Source organism: Belonocnema kinseyi, chromosome 2 (assembly GCF_010883055.1).
Source record: "Belonocnema kinseyi isolate 2016_QV_RU_SX_M_011 chromosome 2, B_treatae_v1, whole genome shotgun sequence".
Taxonomy (NCBI): Eukaryota; Metazoa; Arthropoda; class Insecta; order Hymenoptera; family Cynipidae; genus Belonocnema; species Belonocnema kinseyi.
The window spans coordinates 115,199,433-115,207,326 of NC_046658.1; positions in this window are offsets into that span (position 1 = coordinate 115,199,433).

A 7,894-nucleotide genomic window follows, 5' to 3' on the forward strand; every position below is an offset into this window, starting at 1 on the left:
ACACACATAAATCTATCACCTAACAGTCGTGAGTGCTGAACCGTTAATACATGGACTGTTAACAGGAATATCAATAAAATAATTATTAAATAAACAATTTTTATCGACTATTAATATTAAAGATTTTTCATAAAGATGAAACTTAGAATTTTTTTTAAACTAAAAAAAAAGTTGTTTTCGGGACAGATACCTTTATAGTTTTTTGAAATTTTGGAACGAATGAACCATATTTTTAAACGTCTTTTTTATATCCATTCTCAAAGATATAAAATATTTACTCCTCGAAATTAGAAATATTAATCGTTGATTCGTGCGGGCAACCGAGTTGGGCCTTCGCCGGCGACCCTCATGGAACATCCATGTGGTGAAAGTTCGAATTTCAGAAAAGAGTCATTCAATTTTTGGCAGAAATTCATTGTTTGTAAGTCTGAATTCATGAAACCTTGAAATTTATGCCGTGAAAAAAATATATATCCTTTAGACTTTGAAATTTTAATTATTGATCCGAGAGGGCAATCGAGCTAAGCTCCCTGTGACGGCCTCTATGGGACATCCATTTTGTGCGATTTCGAATTTCAAAAAAGTGTCATCCAATTTTTGACAGAAATGCATTGTTTTCAAGCCTGAACTCATGAAACCTTAAAATGTGTGGTAATGAAAAAATATTCAGCCTTAAGACTTAGAAATTATAATCGTTAATCCGTGAGGGCAACCGAGCTGGGCCTTCGACGGGGGCCCTCGTAGAATTTCTACGCGTTTAAAATTTCAAACAAACGGTCGAATTTTCAAATAAAAAGTAATTAATTCCAAACACTAAGACCAGGACTTTTAATCAAATACTCCAATCTTCAAGACAAAATGACGAATTTTTTAGAAGACAGCCGAATTTTAAACCAAGATCTTCTGTACCAAAAGAGATGAATTTTTAATAAAAAAGAGACTAATTAAAAAAAAAAGTATTAATTAACCTTTAACTAAATTATTAAATTTGCAATCAAATCGATGAATTTCCAAACTGCCCGAAAACACGAATTTATTATAAGGCAGTTGGATTTTCAATCCAAAAGAATGGAATTTCTATCCCAAAAGACAAATCTTCAACAAAACAGTTGGAATTTAAAAAAATGGGTAAAATGTTAGAAAACAATTAAATTTTCATACTAAATAATTGAATCCTCTACCAAAAAGGATCAAATATCTACTAAAAGAGATGAATTTTTTAAGCAAAAAGACCAATTTTCAATATTAGTATTATTTATTTAACAAAAGCATAAGCTACATATTTAATATATAGATATACGCACACATAAGTGATAATCTGCTGCGATATTTTCTGAGGTTCTAAGAAAAAAATCAACGAAATTCTTTAAGTTTTGAACCAAAAAGGCAAATTTTCTAGAAAAAAGTTGAATCTTCAACTCAACAAAGGAATTTTCCAACAAAAAATGGAATACTCAAATTTGCACTTGAAATGGTTGATATTGTACCCCCACCTCATTAAATAAATTTACAACCAAATATTGACATTTTTGCAGGAGAAGATGGATTATTAAGAAATAAAATAAATTTCGAACAAAGTAGTAGCACATTCAACCATCCAATAGTATTTTTAATAAAGAAGATTGATTTTCTACAAAAAAATCTAATTCAAAATAAAAAAGATATAGTTTGGACCGGATCGTTTATGTCTAAACCAAATAGGTAAATTCTCTAGTAAACAGTTTGAATTTTCCACCCTAAAATACAAACTGAATACAAACAGTAAATTTTTAAACAAAAATGGAATCGTTAAATCTATAGTTGAAAAAAATTATTTTCTACCAAAAACTCAAAATTTCAACCAAGCATATTATTTATAATCAAATTCTTGATTTTTAAATTAAAAACTATCAATTTGGATCCAATAATAAAATCGTTAATTATTCGTTTTAAAAAATAATAAATAAAATTAATTTCCAACAAGACATTCTAGTTTTTAAACAGTAAACTTAATTTATTAGAAAAGTAGTTTAACTTTCAATCAAGTATTTGAATTTTTAACGAAAAAAGATGAATTTTCAACGAAAAATTTAAGGGTTGTATTTAATTAAAAATAACCCATTATCGGCCAAAAATGTCAGCTTAATTTCAGACGAAAAAATGAAGAAAAGGAGAAGTTGTACAACGTACTCTTAGTTTTTAAATAATTTAAAACTATTATGTTCATAATTAGACATATTTATTTGATTTTAAATTATATTCGATTATAATATCGGTCCAAAATATTCCATTTTTAATTGATTCAATCATAAAAAAATTAATATAAAAAGAAATGATAGTATTTAGTTTATATGCATCGATAATAATTAAACATCTATTAATTTTAAGCATTCAAAATTAAATGATTGTAGATTCTTATTAAAATAATGAGCATTTAAAAATATTTAATCGTTCAATTGTTAATGTTTCTATCTTTAAATTGCTTAAAATAATACGGTCTTAGAATTTAAACATTTGTCTAATTATTACTTAACTTAGAGCAGTGAAAATCGCAACATGGATTCACATATTTTAATCAGAAATCTTTACACTTTTTAATTTATAGATAGTTTAACATTTGGAATTTTTTTCTGGCGACATTTAATTTAAAATTGTACAGTTGAACTGTGGTAAAAGCTTTTACTTTATTTATGCAAATGTTGGAGTGTTTAAATTAAAAATGGTTCAGGCTTGAATTTTATATGCCTAAAAATCAAGAGTTTCACTTCAGTGCTTTAATTTGCAGTTAAATTTTCATTACAAATGAAAATGTTTTTCACTTTAGGAGTTCGTGTTGCTTCATTTAAATAACAGTGAAAAATGTTTGCGAAACGGTTTTCCATGAACTTGTTGAGCTTATGAATTAGCTTTGTTTTTGTAATAAAAACTGCATTACAATTTTCAATAAAAATTAAAATTTGACCTCTGTTTTCAGAATATCACTCTTTACTATAGTTTTTTTAAAGAATCTAATTGATAAATAATTTACCAATTATTTTCATTTTCTTTACAATTTTCCAATTGTAAACTTTTTCTAATATGCTCTAGTTTGATATCTATAAGTAAGTTACGTTATAATTTATCAACTACCATTTTAAATCATAAATAAACTTTTAGTATCCCATAATAATTCTTTATGTAACATATTTTTACAACATTTTTCACTGTGGTTTACAAAATTCTAAACTAGATACTAAAAGCTTCATAACCTACGTTTAAGTTCGATAAAAAGCTTCTCATTTCATCGGTTGGTTAATATCGTCAAAGTTACGTGAAAATTTTTTTTATTCTTGTGCATGCAGTCTCCTTATAAAAGAGGAGACTATAAAAAAGAGCAATCAATTTTGTATAACACGCTTATACGTATTTTTATATTTATTTAGAGTTAAAACGTTTCTGTAAATAACTTTAGAAAAGATAGTATTTCTGAATATTTTAAGAAATTTTTATTTCAGAGAGCTAAAATATATAAAATAAAACGAAATACCAGCGATACATCTAAAATTTATAGCATTCACTTTTTTGTTTACACCCGTTTTCGGCTGTGCTCTCGTAAATTTAGTTGCTTTATGGCAGTAATTTTATCAAAAGATCTCGCAACCCTTTAAAGATTAAAACAAAGTATATTTGGGATATTTAAAACCAGAATATACATTTTTCTCGCCAATAGGTCATTAATTAGAGAAAAAGAAAGAACGAAATTTTTCAAAAAATATGATAAAAGCTGATTTAAATACTTTTCTAAATTTGTTAAGTTTTGCAGCTGATCTTAAATAGAGAAGTCTTTAAATGTATTTTATTATTGTTAAAAAATGTGAGGATTCATATATATTATATACAAGATTATTTGCATAAGTCCGTGGCTACTTGTACCGAAAGTTTGACACGAACAACCATATTTTTTGGTCAGAGTAGCAAGATTTGGAAAAGGGACTATTTGTACTAAAATTTCAGTATAAATACTCTAATTTTTTAATTTCATTACTATTTTTGATTTTGAACTTAATTTTGGAAGAAAAAACAAACTACATCATTCAGTTTTCTGTTAAGGAAATTTTCAAATAGAAAGCTAATTGTACTTTTGAAAAAACGTGTTCATGTAACAGAAAGATATCCAGTTTTTAGAGATTATTAAAACTTGCGAATTTGCATTAAAAAAGTAATTTTAATTTTACCTATTAAACCAAAAAAATATTGAATCAAAGAGAAATTTGTTAAAGAATCGTAACTGAGTTTCGAGAAAACTGAAAACGAAATGATGACTTTAATGTTGCGTAAACTGATATTTTAACTTTAAGTAACAATAGGAATTACAATTTTTCATATTAAAAAAAAAAGAGTAACATTTTGTACATTACTTATTGTTAGTTCTGAATGGACGGGACAAATTATACGGGACAATTATTATTTTATTTTATGTTATATTATTATTTCTAGAAAATTGTTAATTAAATATAATGAAGGAAACAAATCATTTAAAATGTCCTATTCCAGGATATAAAGAGATTTTAAAGGATTAGAAGGGAATTCAAGAGATTTTAAGTGATTTAAAAAGATTTTTAAATATTTCAAAATAAATTGCAAAGTTAAAAAACAGTTTTAAGAGATTTTAATTTATACTGAAATATTTTCACGAAATTTAGAGGATCCTAATAGATTTTAATGTTATTTTAAAGATTCACAAGGAACTAGGGATTTTATAGGACTTTGAAGGATTTAACTGGATTTTAAAAGCTGTGCGAATATTTAAAATCATTCAAAGATATTTGATAGATTTCAAAGATATTATACATTTTAAGAGATTTAAAGAAGTTCCGATTATTTTAAGATATTTTTGAAAGATTCCAAAAGATACCGACGGATTTTAGTGGATTTTGTAAAACTTTTGGAATCTCAAAGTGTTTTTAAATATCATAAAGGATTATAATTGATTTCAAGAAATCGTAATGTCTTTTAAAACAGCAAGGGATTGTAAGTAAGGTAAGATTGTCAGGGGTGTTAAATATTTAAATATTTTTAAAGGGGTTTTCATGGATTTTAAAGGATTATTATAACTTATAAGAGATTTTTATACGTTTTTTAATATTTCAAACGACAATAAGGATTTTCAAAGATTTTAGGGAATGCCAGAGAATTTTAATAGATTTTATCAGTTTATAAATTATTTAAAGGGCTTTTTCGAAATTCAATCTTTCTAAACTGAGTTTAAAAGATGATGTATAATACCCAAAATATTTAAAGGATTTCGAGGAATTTTCCCATGATTAAAAAGTTGTTAAGCGACATACCTAATTTTGAAAAGAATTCATAGAATATTAAAGGATTGCAAAGATTTCTAGGAATTCCACGAGATTTTATACATAATTGGTTAACTATTTGACTCTAAATTTCTTGAACGTATGTAATATTAAATGTTGAATAATAAATTTCAACAACCAAAGTAGGTTTTCTTACAAATATTTCTCCTATTATATTATAAATATACACATTACCCTCTGTGGCATATAACTCCCTGTTAAGACTCCAATGAAGGAAAAAAAGAACTTTGCGTGATTGAAATAAAAAAAATTCTCTCTTCCTTTCCACTGGGAATCGAACCACAGAACTTCTTATTCCCGGTCAGCTGTTTTACAACTGCTTCCTAATTAATTGTAAAAAATAAAGTTGAGAGTGAGCTGAATACTTCCACATGTGCCTCTTAGCTCTAATTTACGAAAATTAAAATATGTGGTCTGTCTGGAAAGCATTCAAACTTGTGGTGAAAGGTGACTTTAGAAAAAACTTTTGGTATGGCTATCAGCTGCTTTTTGGCATTATGATCCATTTCCTCAACGTCTTGAAATCGTTTTCCTTTTAGTGGATACTTTAATTTGGGAAACAGCCAGAAATCAAAGGCAGCCAGGTCAGCACTGTACATAGAGGAGGCTGCCATACTTTTTTAAGGCCTTATTTCACCAAGAATTGCTGAATAAGCTGCGATGAATGGGCAGGTCATTATTCGTGATGAAGGACCTAACTGCTACTTTTCAACAAAATAGAACGTTTTCTTGTTATTGCATCACGTAATCGTTTCAGAACTTCTTGGTGATACTCTTTGCTAACCCTCTGGCCTTTTGGAGCGAATTGATGGTGCACAATCACTTCCTGGCTTTACATATTGAGATATTCTGTCCATTGTGGCCCTGCCAGGACTAAGATTAATTTTTACTGAAATACGACCACTTTTCATTGCCTGAACCCAGTCCCCTGGAACTCTTAGCTGAAAATGCACAATGTGTTGACGGTGGGCGTGTGGCGGCGCCAGCAATGCAGTTGGCCTATGATCGTTGCAAATGTATGGCAACATAATAACATTGAAGTTAATAACACAATAATGGTAATTTACTGACAGCGTTAAATAATCTTTGAATGTTTTAAGTGATCTTTTCGACATTTTCCATTTTCTAAGGGAAATAAAACTGAAAAAACTACTTTCAGATCAAATATCTGCAGTGTTGAAATTTTGAACAGAAATCGTGAAGTGCGTTTGTTTTGATTGTAAATCGAGATGAAAAAGGTCATCGGGAGCAGGGCAAAGCTAATAAAATTCAATTTTTCAAAGCACTAAATGATGCAAATATTGTTCAATAATTGGTAATGCTATTTTAAGGGACGATATCAAAGTTAAATGTTGTGGCAACGGTGTTACATATAAAGTGTATAGGCATATCGTTGTGTTGTTAAAGTTTTTCTCTTTTAAAAAATATTATTTTATTGTTAATATTTACTGTGAATATGGGGCATTATCTAATATATTCCAAATCCACGTCTTTGTACTTTAGATAATAAAAAATGATATCTCAATATATTATTAATTTAAAAAAATGAACTAAAATTATAAATTGAGAAGAAATTTAATTAATTTTAATTAATTCATTTAAAAATTGCTTTTCGGCATAACTCTTTTCATGAAATTTAGCTTAAGATTGAGGACGAAAAAGAAATTTTCATTATACTTGTTTTTAAATTAAACATGAACTAAAGGATCTTATTCTAAATAAGAAATCGCAACATAGGATCAAGTTTTCAAAATAAGTTACAAATTGCTATTTTATCCATTTTACATTGATTTATTCTCGCCTATCAGTGAATTTAGTTTTTGAATTATTGATCACAGTTATTTGAATGGAATCTACAAAAAAACGGTCAATAAATGATTTTCATTTAAAATTATTAAATTATTTCTTTTAAAGAATGATTTAACGAAGATATAAATTATTTTACAGTTTTATATGAATGTAATGTATTGAACAGAATCAAGCTTATCGTGGCTGAAATTTTATAAACTTGTATAATTTTATAGTAACTTTTTTTAATTTTATAATTTTCTATTTTTAAATTCTCTATTGTTTTATTTCTAAAAGGTTAGTTTTAAGAATTTTGAAAGGTTTTAGGAGAATAAGGGATTTTAAAAGAAAATTGAATCAATATTACAAAAACTTCTATTATGCTTAATAAATATTTCCAACTGTTCAAACAATTGCAAGTTAATTTTAAACTTGTCAAAAATTCTATTTTTTCAATGTAGATTGTTAAAGATTTTGAAACAGGAAGCTGCATTAAAATTACGAAAGGTTCGAAGGGAATAAAAATTTTTTCTTCAGATTCCCAGAAAAATATTAAATGATTTTTTATTGTGAAAAATTAACCCTGAAATCATTTTCTAAAAGATTTCAAAGCATTTCCAAAAAAATTTGGAAAAATAATCTTGGGAGTCTTGAAGGCAAATTGTGTTGTCTTTAAACAATTTTAAGAAAAATTCGAACAATTTTAAAGGACATTAAAATTTTTTAGATATGTTAAAAAGATGTTTAAAAATGTTTAATTTGGTCATTAT